Source organism: Eulemur rufifrons, chromosome 28 (genome assembly GCF_041146395.1).
Source record: "Eulemur rufifrons isolate Redbay chromosome 28, OSU_ERuf_1, whole genome shotgun sequence".
Lineage (NCBI taxonomy): Eukaryota > Metazoa > Chordata > Mammalia > Primates > Lemuridae > Eulemur > Eulemur rufifrons.
The window spans coordinates 16101721-16119716 of NC_091010.1; the positions used below are offsets into that span (position 1 = coordinate 16101721).

The following is a 17996-nucleotide window of genomic DNA, read 5'->3' on the forward strand; positions in this document are numbered from 1 at the left end:
TCCTGTGAGGTTAAAATGCAGGCAGGACCTCACTCCAGGGCTTCATTTGTGGATATGCTATTGGCCAAACATGAAATAGGACTGAGTATAAATTGGGTCTTCCTGTGACCCAGGCTAAGGGGACCTTATTTGTAAGGTGGTCTCATGCAGGTGGCTGATTGACCAATAAAGTAGCGCCATACACAGCCCAGTGGTGAAGTTCTGGGGACAATTTCAGGGCCTCTTTCTTGGAGATGTTTGCAAAGTTCCAAAGTGGATGTTTCCAATTTCAGGCCTCTGCAGGTTTGGAGCTGAGAAAGGAGAAAGAGGAAAGTACTGGGCATGGGTAGGATTCTGGGGTAGGTAGGATTCTTCTAGTACTTTCTTGCTACCAAAGGGGAGCTAAGGGAGAGTGATTTTCTTCCATCACAGGCAACTCTCTGAGATATCGTTAGTGTGGAAGGCAATGTTTTCTGACAATGTGTCCCTGGGCTGGCGTGTGCTTCCTACATGTAGCTCTCGAGAGCTTATCAGAATGGTGCTTACTGACCTTTCCTTTACCAGCTGAATCTGCAAGGAGGCTGTGTAAGTGAATTTGGTGTCATCCTAATGGCAGCTCTGATGAGGCAGGGGAGATTTGGCTTGGAGTCTTGGATTCGGACACAAGGAGACTTTCAAGGACATGGATCTCTTTGGGAGGAGTCAGGGTCCTTCAGTGAAGCCAGAGGCTTGGGGATGGACTTGATGACCCCCAGTGACCCCTCTGGAGAACCATCACTTCCTTGGGGCACTGTGGAACGATGCATTCACCTCCCCTGAGATTGCAGATTATGTGTTGAAAACACTGGCACAGAAATCCTAGAGGTCTAGTTTGTCCACAACTATTGACTTAAAGCACCCTGCACGTGCATTGGAAGTGATTAAGGGGGAAAAGAAAAAAAAAAAAAAAAAACAGAAGCAAAACAGAACAATGAAAGCTTTTCCATCAAGTTGCTCGGCTGGCAGCAGACCTCGGGCCACGTTCTTTCCCTGAATCCATGAGGTGCAACTTATTTCCCATTATGCTCAATAAGATTGCTAGCAGTTGTGGAAATATACGATATGGAAGGTATAATACTGGCAGATAAATGTATTGTTACCTGTTTCAGCATGTGGGAAATTAATTGAGTGATTCATTCGTAGCTATTAAATTGTTAACAGTTCTCCTTATTGAGGCACAGGTTTGACGTATTGCACATGACTGCCTTTAGTTATTCCAGCTTTCGTAATTTTGTCCAAATGAAATAATTTATTTCATGGCCTCCCTTTTTTTTTTTCTCTTGGTGAAAGGATTCTAGCCAACATCATTACCAAACCCAGCAAAAATACAACCAATGAACTCTTAATATGGGTTATTATAAATAACTGGCACACCCTACATTTCCCCTTTCATGTATACATTTGTCTACATGTGCACAGAGTAGATCAGTATTTTCTCCGCTCTCTTTGCCTTTCCTATGAGAAGCTCTGCATTGTCATTGGAAATCTGAGGGGGTGATAAATCTAAGACCCACTATATTTGGATGGGGTGTTCGATACGTGCCCACTACTCTTCTAAGGTTCTTTGTAGACAGATCTGTGAATACTCACATAACCCCATGAGGCAGAAGGGAGGGATCATTGGCTCAGGTAACTCAGGCCTGGAGAAGTTCAGTGGGCTGCCCAAGGTTGCCTGGCTAGTAATTGGCGGAGCTGGAGTTTTACCTGCGTATCTGACCACCAAGCCCACGTTCTTCTCACTCTGCTGTCTCACCCCTGGAGCAGTGAGCTAAATATTTACCCATGGATCTCTTTATTAAAATAAAACCTCACAGGAAGGTCCAAATGAAGAAAACAGCTAAAAGCAGGACTGTTCTGTTGAGTTAGGGTGGGGGGAGTTGAAATCCTCCCTTCCTCTGAAAGCATCTGCGGATGGCTCCTTAAAACCCAGCATTAGCTGTTTCTCTGAGTCATTAGCAACATCAGCAGAAATGCTTCTCAGAGTTCCCAATTAGTTTCTAATCAATTACAGAATTAGCTCATGTTTGTGTGATTGACTCTAACATCCTTACTAACTGTATTAAGCTTAAAAATGCCCATTAATTATTTGAGGAGAGAGACCAAAATACTCAGACAAACTATAGGGACCTTGGCTCTCTTTTTGTAGAGTCACATGATTTCCAGACTGAAAAGGACTTCAGAAATCACCTGTCTGTGCTCATTCGACAGACGAGGAAACCTGGAGAGCGTGAAGCTTCCAGAGGCCCCACTTGGGACCAGAACCCCCAGGGGTCTGGGATTCCAGTTCGGCGTTCCATGTGTGCCGTGATTCTTCAAGTGCACAGAGGATTCATCCGTGTTCTTGGTTTCGCCTCAAAATGTATGCCGCTCCTGAATGGCAGGCAATTGCCTTTTGTCTGTTGTTTTCAGAGATAAGCGCTGGTACTTTTGTTGCAGATAGAGGCCAAATGAGCTCCTTGCTGAATTAATGAATTGGTGTTAAAAAGGCTGGTTCTCACCTGTTCCCAGTGTGTACAGACATATGTTTGTTCCCATGCAGGTGCGTGTATACACTTTCCATCTCTGTGTATATATACATATGTATGTTCTGGGAGGTATGTTTACACCCGGAGTCTTCTAAGTGGAGAGCAATTTCCTTCCCGGGTATTGCCGATGCTGTGCTGAGCACACTCGGTGAAGATCTATTTTTCATAACCGAATTGGATTCTCAAGTTGGCTTCTGTCCTTTCTGAGGCAGCAGCGGCCTGTTGTGCTTATTCAGCAGAATGCTGTGATGGATGATCAAGGGGCCGTGATTTGGGGAGCTGTTTTCATTTTATTCCTGACATAAAGTATTTGGGAGAATGGAAAATGCCTCTCCAATCACAGGCTTGCCTTGGAGGTAGGGAACGGGCAGTCTGGGTGTTCTCGGCTGACGCAAATGCAGAATCATCCAGGAGCTAATAAACGCCCTGTGTCACAGAGGCCTGATTTGGTACCTGGCAGGCCCCTGCGCTTGAGTGCGGAGTTCTCTCCCGCTTTCTCTCATGATGACACATTTCTCCCTCATTGCTGCTTTTTGGCTTTTGTTATTTCAAAGCTGCCTTCTGTCTGAGCTCTGACTGTCCTACGGAAAGATGCTGTCATTCATTAGGAAGTGATAGCTGATGTTACAGTGGACTCTTCCAGACTCTGTGTGTGTGTGTGTGTTATTAGTTAACGGACCTGCAACAGCTGGCCTTTGCTCGTTTCCTGGAATTTTAAAGAAAATATATGTCTTTGTCAAATATTGGCCATTGAATCATGCCATTGTCAATAAAGAGCGCACCAAAATGGATAAAGAGAAGGTTCGGGCCCCTAAAGAAAGGGTCCTGTAATGACTGGACCATGACTTCCCTCGCCACACTGGGAAACGTGGATCAAAGCAGTGCACAAGCCTGTCCGTGGGGGCATGCGTGGTGGGCACGCCAGCCCTGCCCATCAGAGAGACAGCTCAAAAATCCGACAGTCAGAATTGCTTAATTATGTCCTGGCTTTGTAATTATTCATCTGTGTTCTGGCAAAGAGCACAGGTGTCATTTCCTTGACATGATTATTTAAAGCTGAGCCCTCTTGTTTACAGGCGTGTATGCAAAGTTGGCTGCCCACTGTTTAGTCTTCAGCACCTTATAGAAGCCGTGGGAAGGGCAGCTACAGGGGGCAGCTGGACTGAGAATCACATTTGGCATTAGTGTTTTGACGTGTGTGTTTTGTTTGCATCTGTGTCCATTCTCTTATAGGTAAGAGATGGGAACAGATATATTTGTGTGTGTCAGTGTGTCCTTGAAGATACGTCATCCGTTTCTTTGTATGGGCATACCTGATCTTCCCAGCATGTGTGGTCTGTGTATTTGTGTAGTTAGGTGTAGCTTGTATATAATATGTGTGTGTATCTTCAGGTATTTGGGATGGTGGCCTATTGTGTGTATGTATATGTGTGTGTGACAGAGAGAGAGAGAAAGAAAGAGCGAGGTGATGTGTTAAAGGAATAAACTTCATAATACATGTACTTCTAGAAATCTTTCTTATTCTCCTCCTTCAACTGAAAGTTGAAAGTTACTTGGATCCAAGAACACCTGCTCCTGTGACTACCCTACGAAGTCCTGCTCTTGATACTCGGAGTTAGGTCCTCACTCCCCTGGGAACCTTCAGTTTCTTTCCATCTGTATCTTTGTTTTTTGTTTTCCATGAAAAAGGCAGCCTAGGATAAAGTCAGGGAATGGGATCACCCGGAAGCCAGCCCTCTGCTGGGATGAGGGAGCAGCTCATCCCCTGGGGGTTAAGGGCAGGAACTTTGCAGGTTTTGTTCACTTCCGTATCTCCAGTGCTTGTCTATAACAGAGGCTCACTCAGTCAATGCTCATCAGAAGAATGAATCATGAACAATAGAGCATATTGGAAAAGCTGTCAGGAAAGGCCACACATTTTTAGATTGTCTCAACATGGTCATCTGGAAAAGCAGGAAAGGGACCATTGCCTTCAGGCAATGTGATCATTTGAACCTATTCACTGGCAGAAAAGCCAGACTCTGGGTGTCATGTTTACTTTTCCAAAAGACCTTTGCTGGGGTTATTTATTAATGTGATGGAAAACCTATAGCAGCCATGATCCCCGTGCCTTGGCTAGCATTTGGGTAGCATTTCTGGGGGAGGCAAGACCTGAACCTGAGTGATCTTCCTTCTCTTAAAATGCACCTGCTCGTATTAGGGCCTTTCAGAAATAAGTACCTTTTCTCAGAAAATGTGTTGGGGCACCTACAAGTCTGCGTGTAGTGAAAATGAGATTTTCCCTATCTTAGCTGTCATTATATTTTTTTGTCTGTTCCATAAAGGAGCACTACCTAGTGGCTTCTTTGGTTTACTTAACTGTTTTTTATGCCTAGCCTAGCACTTTACTAAGTGCTACCTTATTCTAAATCATACTGCCTATGTCTTTGATATCTTCTGTTACCCCTCTCTAGCCCAATTTCTAACACATAAATGTTATCAGGAACAACTTGTAGATTTATTATAATTACCATCATTTACTCCACACTTGATAGTTTCAAGAATATGTATTTTATATAAAGCCAGGGCATGCCTATAAATAAATATTATAAACCACTACTGGCACATTCAGTTAAATAGGCAATTAGCCAATATATGTTGAAAGTTCTCTATAGTGCCAGACATTCCAAAAAAAACCCTAAAAATGTTAGTTGATTTTTCTGGATATTTCTAACTACCTGAATATGTTAGTGTTTTTATGGTTCTTTTTTGTTTTCACACAGATGTTGCTTGTCTAGAGACACATTCAGATTCTATTTTCAGTTACTTTGTAGTAAATTTTGAAGAGAGGGAAAATTTTTAATTAATTTTTTTTTTTTTTTTTTTGGAAAATGCTTAGGCGGTGTGTTTAGAAACAACTCCGGGAGCCAAACGTTTGCAGTTTGTTTGTTTTTCAACCTTATTCCTGACTTCACAGTTTGCCACGTTTATCTGAGGGGAATCACATACAGATTTCGTTTTTCTCCATTTTTAACACGCTCGTATCCTGTGTCTTGAGTAAATGCTTTCAGAGGATTGCTCTTTGGAGGCTGTTTCTGTAGCCTTGCATTTGGGTAGCAACCCTCGAAATCAAAGACCATTGCAGGAAAGCTGCACGTGTCTCCAGCGTCCTCGTAAAGCCCCGTGGATGGGAACTGAAACCCACAAGAGAAGGAAAGGCAAACTGACTGCAGGTGCTGAGGGCAGCCTCTCAGGCACTCCCAGAAGTCCCTGGGGCCTCACCAGGTGCAAAGCGCATGGTAGAGATGGCTCTATGTGAAACCCAATGCCTGGGGAAATGTTGTGTTCCTGACAGAGCCGTTGGCTTTCACGGCTCCTGGACAGCCTAGCTCCACACTTTTCCTCTTTGTGGGCTCCCAAATGCTTGCTTTTGTCCAAAGATATTTGGACAGATGCATACTAAGAGGATCATGGAAGTAAGTGGCACTTTTTAAGTGCTGGGAATGAGATAAGTGTCCCTAGGATCTTTTGTACCACCTCTAGAACTCAACAATTGGGAGAAGTGTGGTAGACTGCATAATTTGTCCAAATTGTTTCTTTGTCTCTGTTCTTGCCATGGCCCTTCCCTAAGGGAAGAGTACATTTCCCCATTGCATTGGCTTTGGCCTTGGCCATGTGATGCTGTGGCCAATGGGATGTGAACAGAAGGGACAGCATGCCAATTCTGGGCCAAGGCCTTACCAAGAACCATGTGATTCACTGCTTTCACATATCTGCCGTTTGCTATGAAAACAACACAAGGGACACATTGACCAGACCTAAACCTGACCTAAAGCCTGAAGCCAAACCACGCCAGCCAACCAAAGACCTCTGCACAAAAAAGAAATGCCTGCAGTAAGCCACTAGGGTTTTGAGCAGTAGTGTTGCTGCAGAACCTGACTGATACCCAGGCAGGCCATGTGAGTACCCTACTCGCTGATGCTTCCCTGGCCACTCGAACCAGGGCTCTTAACTAGGACACAACCTGGGGTTTAATGAGGTTAATGTCAGTTGTTGGTGCCACAGCACCAACTACTGTAGGTTTTCTAGATGCTTAACTAATTAAGATAGCAGAGCCAGCCTAAGATTTGACTGGCTGCCTACAGGAACATTATTAGATGCATAGAAGCTGTCATGATATGTGAGTTAAAAGAACACCTCACATGTATTAAATGTCTACTGTCTACTAGATATTATACCTGCTACTTAACAATTTTATCTCTAATTTTCTCTTTGACCTTGAATCTATAAATGAGGAAACTGATGATCAGAGGAATTATATATATTATTTAAAATTACAGAGCAAGGTGGAATCAGGTTCTTCCTTAGGTCTGCTGAGGCCCCGAGGTTCATGTCCTTTCTCCTGTATACCTTAAACTACTTTAGGGAACAAAGTCAACCTCAGAGCTTGTGCCCTTTTCATTGTATGCCTTAAACAAGGCATAGATATATGATGGGAGGAAGGGGCAAGAGAGTGGGAAGACCAGGAGGTAGAAGAGGAGAAAGGAGGCTTTTCAGTCTCCAAATGTGACCATTCCCTCCAACCCATTTTGGTGAAAGCCATCAGCTAGGCAGAGAATACCAGGAGCCAGGCTGTGGGGGCTGTCTGTATTAGACCACCTTTGCAGTTTCCCCTGAGGGTGGAGAGGAATCTACGCAGGGTTTGAGGTGGGAGGAAAGTCTGGGCAGGTCTGTGTTTGAGTCCCTGGGTGTCTAGGAGAGGGAGCCTTAGTGTTCTGTGCAGGGCAGGTGCTTTGGTGCTTTGGAAATCTGTGCAACAGTAGCTGCTGGGCTGAGGTTGCCACAGCATTCCCTGCACCCAGGCCAGTGTTGGCGCTCAGGCAGCCACAGGGGTCAGACAGCTGGGTCTGGGAGACCTCTCCCTGGGTCTGCAGGGAAGGATGCAAGTGGTAGCAAGCCGCCCTGATGCTGGGGCGAGGAGAAAGCTGATGGCTGTCAGAGACCCAACAGTGACTCCCCTGGCAATGAGTCCATGGTGTTCGAAAATGTCCTTTGACATGTTCTTACCCAAAAGCCCCTGTCCCCTATGGTATCAGTTGCCCTAGTTTTAAGAAGTAAATTTAAGGCTTCTTAACTGGGCCATGAAAAGTCCGCATTCGTGTGATCGCTCGCAATGAGTGAGATGGAGCCTTCATAGCCGATTATGTCTGTAATCTGCGCATTACCAGCTTGACGTTTTCTTAATCCACTTTGGAAGAGGACTTGTGGCATTTTGCTGTTGCAATTTGGGTTCTTTGTATTATTAGTTTTAAAAATTAAGCATGAAAGGAAAGAAAAGAGGGAGAAGGAGAAGAAAATCAAGATGCTTTCTTAAGAAATTGGGTTCTTAAAGAATAAAGTTGGGGTAGTGACTTAAAGTTACCCACATTTAAAACTAACATTCCCCCAGGTTTTGTTTGTAGCTCTGGGGTGGGCTGGTTGCTGTTCTCCAGCTGTGGCTGTCTTGGTGACCTTGAACAACACTGTATCTTTTGGGTGCTTTCTCCACCCCTTCACTCCCACCAATTCTTTGCCTTGAGCCTGGTGATTCTAGGCCAGGGATGAGGAAGTATGGGCTGAAAATACAGAGGCAACTTGTGTAGGAACAGAGAAAAAAGGCCAGCAACTGATGTGTGAGTGAAGGGAGGATTCTGAGAGCATCAATGTCCCTTCCCCTTGGTCGGACCAGGGCCCCACCGTCAATCCTTCTGAACTCTGCAGCTTAATAGAGCTCTGCCTTCCGGCTGCATGGAAACATCAGATTGTAGGATTGTAGGGGCTGAACTCTCAGGCAGTTGTGCATCCTAAAAGACAGGGAGCCTGCGAGATGTATGGGTCAGAGGTAAACCACACAGATGCTGGGCCAGTAGGGAAAAATCATGAACCTTGTTCTGAAGCTACCTGTGATTACTTGTTAACATATTTGCAATTGCATGGCCAAGGAAGAAGGAGAAAATGAGGATGGTATGGTCGCATGTTCTACTCTGGACTCTGGTTTTTTCCAAACTGCCTGCTACTACAAGTAGTAGCAAACAAGATTTGACATTTGTTGGAATGTGGCTAATATATACTTTTCAGGGAGTCATTTGGGTGAGTGCCAAACAGTGTGTCCAGGTAAATACCAGCATGCTGTAGGACTCAAGTAATGGCACTTCCTTTCTCTACACTGCAGGCTCGGTAAGGGGCCAAATGCTCACAAGAGAGCTTCTTCTCATATACAAAGAAATTATCTCTACCCCTAGAGGTGCTGCTCACCCCAAATGGTTCACTGAAGAGCAAAGACAACCTGTTTCTTGCCTGTTTCTCCAGAGAGCCTGTTTCTTCCTGCCAAAACCTTCAGGAACATCCAAGTTGCCAGACAGCTTGAGAGTTTTTCATGACCCTCTAAGGAAGTGTGTTTTTGCCTCTCTGTTGCTTTGCCTACCTGTGGTCACCATAGTTACTTTTGGGGCCCATGTATACATTCCAATGCCACATGTATCCTCCTTGTCACTCTGACCAGGAGAAGTAGCATTTCACAAGCTTGATAAGGCAGGTCCGCCCTTGGGGTCCCTGAAGGCGGGTGGTACAATGAGCTCTTTTATTTGCTTTTCTGCTCCTTACAGTGGAGTGTCTTAGATTAACAGACAGGGCACCATCAATAACGCACAGATGCTCTGTAATTGGGGCTTCCTCTGATGTTAATTTAGCTAAGTTCAATGCCATTGTCAGTGATAGCAATTATGCTCAGCCTTTTCACCAAGGACATTTTAGGATAATTTTATTTTTCATGTGCATTTTAAAATATGGCAGTAAATTTTGAGCTACATTACCTGAATTAGAACTCATTATTTCTTTTCAGCAGCGAACTAATACTCTCTGTCTAGGCTCCAAAGCTGTATTTTTTTTTTTTCTTTTTTGAAGTAGGAATTTTAAGTGGGGCTTCTCCTTCATGAAGCTTTTAACTCATGAGTGAAATTTAGAAGTGAGTCACCTCTTGTTTTTTTCGGGGGGGGGGTGCATTTTGAATTGTCACAGGGGCTCTCTGGCTCAGTGACCTGTTCCATGTTTTCTTTGGCCCATTTTTATTCACTTCTCCCCTCTGCCCAACCTTTGCTTTTGTTCTTGACAGGATCCAAGGAGTTGCCTCCAGCTGATTTTGGGGAGAGGTTTAAAATCCGAATTTACTGTGACTATTGTATTCTATGAAAACCCTGTGATTCTGAATTTGTTCATGAGCTGTCGTTGGGTTTTCTGTTCCATTTGGGGCCTGGGCCCAGTCCAGATTTTAGGATTATGTTTAGGTTTGGATTAAAGGCTGAACTTCTACCTTCTGTCGTTAGTTTCTCCTTTTTCACAGTGGGAATGGAATATCTCCTTCCACGTTTGTTGTGAAGATTAAATGAGATAATCTGTGGGGGAAGCTAACTCTGCCTCTGGTAGGTGGCATCAAAGGCAGCCAGCGAGTGTTCTCAGTCATGTGACTTAGGTTTGCAGAGACTCTGTCCTTGTGTCATTGGTCTGTGTGGGTGAACACAGGAAAGGTGAAGGTGGGGCTGCGTATTGGTCAGCTCTGGCTGCCATAGCAACATGCTCTAGACTGGGGGGCTTAAACAGCAGAAAGTCATTTTCTCACAGCTGGAGGCTGGAAGTCCAAGGCCAAGGTGGCAGCATGGTCAGGTTCAGGTGTGGGCTCTCTTCCTGGCTTATAGATGGCCACCTTCTCACTCCTCTTGTGGTGGAGAAAGTGAAGAGAGAAAAAGAGATCTCTTCCTCTACTTGAGAAGCCACAGTCCTACTGGATGAGGGCCTCGTTTAACCTTAATTACCTCCTAAATATTTGTCTCCAGATACAGTCCATTGGGAGCTAGAGCTTCAACATATGAATTTGGGGGGACACAATTCGGTCCATAGCAGGGGCCATTACCTCTGTATTCCCATTAGCTTAATGGAGTTTTCTAGATTTTGTACTTCAGTGAAGTATTTCTAAGGTTCTTGCTAAGCATGTTCTTCCTGATGAGAGTAAAACACGTAAAAGAAAAGGATACGAGAGAAAAAATAAGGCCTCACATTCATCCTGGGGAGGTCTGGGCTCTGAGTTTGGGAGTCCCCCAGGCCCCACAGGAGGCCTTCTTTGTTTTTGTGGTTGGAGGGAGAGGGGGAGAGCAGCAGCCACAGCAAGAGGGGCCACTCTTGGGAGGAAGGCCGTGTCGCCTGGGTGGCAGAGGAGGCTCCACTGTCACTGGTGGTGTGGCAGCCGGGACGGACAGCTGGACAGCTGTGGAGCAGAGAGGCTGTCTCTGCACAGGACCCAACTTGGAGAAGGATGCCTGGTGCAAAAATAAGCCCTTAAGCTCTTTCGTTTGGATGACCTCAGACTCAACTCTCTTAATCCTCCTCCAACTCCCTTGGCGGATCCCGAAATCAAGGCCGATGTTTAGATCCTGGAATTTGTCATTGGAATCAGCCCTTCTGCCCCCAGAGTAAAATGCAGAAAACCGGGAAGTGAAATTTGGAGGCTTGTTACACACGTCCAAAGTATATTATCTCATCATTAGAAAGGCTTTGAAACCCAAGGTTGAGATACTGGATCTCTGGAAAATGAGAAAACAACCAAGTGCTGTATTACCAAATTAAAAAAAAAAAAAATCTGTTCAGTATAATGTTTAAAAAAGGAGAGAGTGTGTCTAATTTCTGGACTCATTCTAATTGTTAGTCATGGGATGTTTTGGAAAATATTAAATTACAAATTATGTTTTTCGTCCTTGTGTTCAGAAAAGCCTCCGTACCAACTTGCAACTTCAACACTTTTAGATGGCGGGGGCCTCCCCCGAGCACTGCGAGGTGCGTTTGCCTAGGTAGAAAGGAGTGGGGTGAGCAACCAGACCAGAGAATGGGGAGCTTTTCCTTCTTTGCTTTCCCACCCCTCTTCCTTTGCACATTAGATGACTAAATGTGCAACTTTGTTCACATAACTGCTACAAACAGTTCACTGTGTAGGCCAAATGCTCTCTAATGCAGTAAAATTAAGAAATAATATGCTTTGAAAGTGATTTATGAGTGTGGTTAAACTGCCAGATTTACAAAGAAATAGTTCAGATCTTGAGAAGCCTCAGGAGTCACGTCAAAAATGAATTTGACCATGATTTAAACTGCTACTTTTCTTACATGACATTTAATATGTGTACTTTGGAGGCCCATATGTCTTTAATAAAATAGCATTAAGTTTTAAATATGATATGAATGCAGCCAGTTTCTAAATTCATAACCTTTTCCACAACTCCAAAATGTTAACCAATAAGGGAGTCATACACGCAATAAAACATAAACCTTAGAAAATAGCTTTTTATTAAAATGGTTAGACAGTTGGCAGCTGGGTTGCAATGTAATAAATACAGCATTGTGGGTTTATCAGACGTTGTTTACCCTGCAAGCAACTGGGACCAGACAACTAATTATAGCCCCCGCGCAAGAGCAGTTCACACCGAGTCCCCCTGAGTGTGTCCAAGAGGCAGAACAGTTTGTGTTGAGAGCCCCGGACAAGGAGTCCAGAGATTTGGGTTCTAATCCCTCTCCACCACATAAGGAGGGCTGTGACTTTGAGCAAGTCCCCCCATTTCTCCAACTCCTCCGATCTGTCATGGAGACGGTCACATGTGCAAGGCAGGTTGTGGTGACCATAAGAAACATCTGACGCAGTGCCTGGCATATCATTGGTGCAAGGTAAAGAGAAATAAGTCTTTTAAAAAGAAGTCTTTGGATGGAAAATTAATTTAGGCCAGATCTGCAAGTCCCTCTACCAGTGATACTGTATGCTGCCTCTAGGATGGCCCTAAGAAAAGTTTAACAACTTAGCCAGAGATCACTGTGGAAGTATAGCCAAGAATGAATATGAAGTTCCTGCCTTGTTCACCCCTCAAAGGCATGAACATGTCAGAACTGACAGAAGGACATATTTGGTTCTGGGGGAATGGGAGCATCCTGGTGGCCACTTCACTGTTCCCAGATATGGGAGAGAGGCGCGCAGCATTGCCCCTCCTTGCTTTGGGGTTTCCGGTTCGTAGCAAGTGTGAATTATCCCCGGAAGCCTTGCTGCATCACAGTGAGAGGCCTTATGCCGCTGCTGCCGCTGGGTGCAGGTAAATGTGTCAGCAGACCCCTCTGCGGAGCGGTTTTGCAGGCGGCCTTCCCAGTCTCCCTGTCTCTAGATGTGTAGGTGCAACTCGCTTTTCCAGCATCTCCGGTGGAAAGGCTGGTCTGGCAGTGGTCTGTTTGTCCACACACCCAGTTATTACCGCCTTCCACAAACTTCCTTAGCAAGCAAGGATTCCTGAATTCCCTAAAATGGGAGCCTGGATTTTGAATCTCGGGGCTCAGACATGTGTGTGGTAATCAAAGCTTAAAAGACCAAGGGACCATTTCATTTTGTTTTATTTTTATATGTTTTTTGAAACAATGTTATGATCCCATTAAGGGAAATTAACAAAGAAAATCATTCAACTATATTCCCAACACGCTAACTCTATGACTTCTCATTTTACTTTGTTCCCTTCCAAACCATATCCCTTTCTACATGTATTTTATGTATTTAATACTCTACCTTTTTCCTGAATATTTCTTATTATTTATTTTGCATTCCACAAATTTATTCTTTTTATGGACTGTGTGATTCTCCATCAAATTGAGTTAAGTATTATAAATTACCAAACTATTTTCCCACTGTTTCTGGATTTTAGCCTTATGTATAAAGTACTGCTAGTTGTATGTGTATTTCAGAGTGTGTGTATTTGTGTGAGTGTGTGTTTCCTTTAAATTACTTCCTTAAGATAATTTTCCATGGCTGGTCTGGTTGGGTCACAGAGTGTAGGCACACAGTGGTTTAGACTCTGTAGAATTGCAGAGTGCCATTTTTCAAGTTGGCAGTCTGTCCTAAAAGTCATTGCACCTACCTAGGCCATAGAAAATGTAGGTCGAAAGGGACACTTCTCATTTCCAAGACCTTCTTTGGGAATGAGCTTCCTAGAGTCTTATTGGTTGGTAGGGTTCTGGAAGAAAGGATTAGATTCCGTCCTAGGAGTTCCTACAAAGCATGCATTGACCTGCTAAGTTGTAGTCCTAGGGAATTACTGGGTTCCCTAGAGCATCCCGAAAATTATTAACGGCATGCACTCCCCATCAGTGTGAATGTGCCTTTAGACTGTTACCCAAATCTTTGCATAATACCAATCATTCTACCTATAAAAGCACAAATATGTTATTGTTCTCAATAGCCAATTTAATGCAGCTTTGGGGAGGAAAAAAGAGAAAAGAAGATTACAAGCTGGCTGATCTTGCTTTTATTTCTCTTAAATCTATCCACACTTCTCAGGGGTTGTACTTGTTTAAAGATTGTATGCAACTGTGCAGTCTGTGTGATTTGGAAAGCAAATCAAACTAAATGTGAAGTTTTCAGCGTGTGCTGTTTTTAAAAGATTTCATGCATTTATTCCAAATATACATTTCTTCCAGAGTAGCGCTAAACCTATAATTTTTTTCTTGTTACATTTCTTTTTTGGGGAGTGGGGGGCCGAGAGGGTGACTTGGTTTTGGAGTGGAAGGTTCCTATTAACATCTACCTCCTTCCTGTGCGGCATTATTCACAGCAGAGCTATTAAGGCTAATTATTTTCAGGTTTCTATCAAAGAGGAATATTTGAGCTGACAAAAAAAAATGCATTTCTTGGGAAGAAAAATAGCCTGTTTAAATAAGAAAGGGATCATTATCATCTGCACCTTCCCTCTCCCTCCCAGGCATTAGCCTGTATAGGGAGGAGGAGCTAAGGTACCCATGGGGGTCTGTAAGTCAGAGGAGGTTCTGGGGGGCTGTGCTCACTGAGATGCCTGGTACCCTAAGAAGGAGAGTATATCTTCCCGTCATTTTTCTGCAGGCCATCCGAATTGTTCATTGACTTGGAAGCTGGTGGCAGCCTGTCATTTTCTTTCTCCTCTTAGTGAAATTCCCTGACCCTTGATGCGTGATTGAAAGAATATCAGTTGAGGTGTATTGGTTAGGAGGGACTAACTGCTGTGACAAACAGCCCCCAGATCTTAGTGGCTTAGTCATTCTCAGTCCACTGAAAATTCCTGGATAGAGAATGAGGAGTGTGCAGTCAGTTAGGGACCCAGGTTCCTTCCACCCTGTGGCTCTGCATTTTCCTTGGGCCTTGGAGTCCTGCCCTGGGTTCAGCCAACAGAGCCTCGATTGGGCAGGATGATTTGCAGTCCTGTTTTTAAGGTGGCACACATCACTTTTCCCCCCATTCTACTCACCAGAAATCAGGTGTATGAAAACTCATAACTGCAACAGAGTCTGGGAAATGCAGATGTGCACTGAACTGTGTTCCCCACAAATTCATATGTTGAAGTCCCAACTTCCAGAGCCTCAGATTGTAACTATGTTTGGAGATAGGGCCTTTAAAAAGGTGGCTGAGTTAGAATGAGGCTGTTAGGGTAGACCCTGCTCCAATCTGGTTGGTGTCCCTATAAGAAGAGATTAGGATACACAAGGAGATAGCAGGAGTGCCCATGCACAGAGAGATCACTATGTAATGAGGCAACAAGAGGGTGGCCACCTGCAAGCCAAGCAGAGAGCCCTTAGGAGAAACCAACCCTGCAGGCACCTTGATCTTGGACTTCCAGGCTCCAGAACTATGAGAAAATAAAGTTCTGTTATTTTAGCCACCCTGTTATGTTGGCCCTAGCAAACTAATACAGCAGCTCAGATGAATGCCCTAAAACAAAAGTAAATGTACTTGCTGAGCATGTATACGTCCCCTACATCCCTGAGCACTTGTGTTTTAGCTCCTCTCCCATAGTCAGCTGGCTGTGAGCTCTTGGGCAGATCTCATTTTCCCTCCAGGGCTCAGATTGCTCATCTGTAAAGCGGACAAGGAAATCTAGATGAACTCTGAGGGTCTTCCTCTGGTTTTGTGACCTGGCATGAGCCCCTCAGCGGATGTCTGGGTCAGGTCTGAGTCCAGCAGCTGGCCTCTGGGATCTCAGGGGCGATACTGTGGTGACACTCACGTGGTGCCATGCTGAGGGACCCAGGGTTTAGGGTTCAACCTGGATTCAAATCCTGGCTCTCCCATTTGCCATGGGACTCTGGGCAAATTAGTGCCTTGATTATCTCATCTTTAAAGTGGGCATAGTAAAAATAAGTACCTGAAAGTGTTGTTGGCTTAAAGAAAATAGTGAATATACCATAAAGCATTCATCTCAGGGCCCGGTGCAAAATAAAGGCTCCACACAACTCTCCCTCTCTCTCTTTTTCTCTTTCTACTTTTTTTTCTTTTTCTTTTTCTGTATTTATGTTCTTTTTGATCATTTTCATGTAAGAGAGTACTGAATGTGAAGATAGAGACTTCAGAGAGCCTCATCACACACAGGACTTCATCTGATCCTCAAGACTACTAAGAGAGACAGAGTAGGTGGCACCTTAGTTTACAAACAAGGGACACTAAGAGAGAGGGCCGTGGGATTCACTGAGGGTTCCACAGAGGAATGAAAGTGAGATTAGAACTCAGGTTTCCTCTTGTCCCAGTGCCTTGCTGTTACATGATCTATAATTTGGCCATTTGGAAGATTTCAGGGCTCAAGATAAGACAGACATGATTCAAGAAAGGGGACCCTGTGTCATCCACAGGGCACAATGTCCCTGTCCACAAATTTCCCTCAGTCAGCTCGAAATGGAAATGACGGGTCTTTCAAAGGCCAGTCGATGCAGCTTTGCCATCTATTTTACAAACAAATATGTTGTATCTACACCCAGGAATAGAAAGAAGATGGTTAGTTTCCACACGTTTCTGAATCTGCCGGAGGGAGACTATGTCAACTTGGTGAGTGTGTGGGACCAAGATTTACCCTTCTTTGTACTCCACATCACCTGGGCTTCCTCCACACTTCTGGGAAGCAGTGAACACGGCCTTGAAATACTATTTGGTCTTACGTGTCCAGCTTGCAGCAAGCTGTTGTCCTCAAACCACCCATTCTTGGTTTTGCAGGCTGCAGGAAGGGGCCCCGGGGCCAGAAGTTCCCCCTCAAACCATAGGCTGAGGACGAGGGGCCCGAGCCAGAGAGGGAGGGAGGAGCAGAGATGAGCGCTTCCAGGCCCCGGTCCTGTTGAACACGCTGTAGCCTCAGAGCCAGGCACCATCCTCCCACTTAGAACTCATAGCGATGAGAAGCTCTTTTAAGTATTTTGCTTCACTTTTATTCAAAACAAGCTTTCTAGCAGGGTGAAATTTTGAGATGCAGTACAGACAGCTGGAGATCTTCAAGCCGTAGGAAAATGACAGTGAATTCAGCCTTTCTGCTGTCTCTCTCCTGTAGGGCAGGTTATCTGTCTTTGTCATGGCTAATGGCAGTGTATGCTATCCATGACCCACTGGGAGGGGAAAATATTCATATTTTAAAAATGCACTGAGAAAGATCTCTTCTCTGTCAGGGACATGATCATGCTTGAAGGAAGGAAGTAGAGTTTCCAAGGTCACAGTTTCTCAGTCTTTTCTGGGAGGTGGCCATTTATTTATGATCTTATCATTTGAGTTTCAAAATTAGAAGGACTTTTTCTGGAGTCTTTTTCAAATGGGAATTTGAAGTGATGAGGGCAAAAGAAGCTTCTCGAGCTCCTCTGCTTTTCAGGAAATTGGGTACTTTTTAGCTCTATCAAGCAGGGATGGCGTTGTCACCCAGAAGTTTAGATGGAAAGAGACATGGATAAAGCTTCAAGATTGGGAGCATTTTCAGGCCAGCTATGAAAACTGAATCTCAAAAGCCCAAGATGAGTGTTATCAAGCAGTAAAAGAAGATGGTTTAGGTTATTTCTCAGGCCATGCACTCTGGTAAACTTAGCCCAGACTTACGCAACTTGGACTCTCACTTCCACCCCCTGCTCTAATCCTAGCTCTTTGGGAAGCTGTGTGAGCAAAGACATTCCACAGTGGAAGGGCAGCACCAGGAATGCGCAGTGCTTGCGAATCCTGCTAGGGCTGCTAAAGATTGGAAAGAAGAAAACCAGAACTAGGTGACTTAGGATATTTACCAAGAATGCGTGAGAGTTAATACATGGTGGTATCTCCCCCACCCCACCTCTTCTCAGTCCACCAAATGGCCTAAAAGGAATCTCAGGTGTATCCTTTTGGGAAGGTCTTTTCAGTTTCTACCCACTTAACACCAAGTCTCAGTTTTTCAGTTCTTTTTCCCATTTATCTCTCCATCCCTCTTATGTCTACTGAGTGTATCAGGGTCAGCAAGGATTTGGATAAAAAGCAACTCAGCGTCTCAGTCTTCCCAGGAGGCCCTTTCCAGGAAAGCTGAACTCAAGTCTTTCCTTTATCTTACTACATCGACCTCTTCTGTGGTGCCTGGGTGCCTACAGACTTTTCCTCCTCTGTGTACCTGATGACGTATGTGGATA

The 17996-nt window shown here is 44.5% G+C and overlaps 1 protein-coding gene across 1 annotated transcript in view; it reads left to right on the forward strand.

Annotated features, from left to right (window-relative positions):
• The window catches only part of LRMDA (leucine rich melanocyte differentiation associated), a 993823-nt gene that overhangs the window by 557259 nt on the left and 418568 nt on the right, over nt 1-17996 (forward strand). The window lies entirely within an intron of this gene.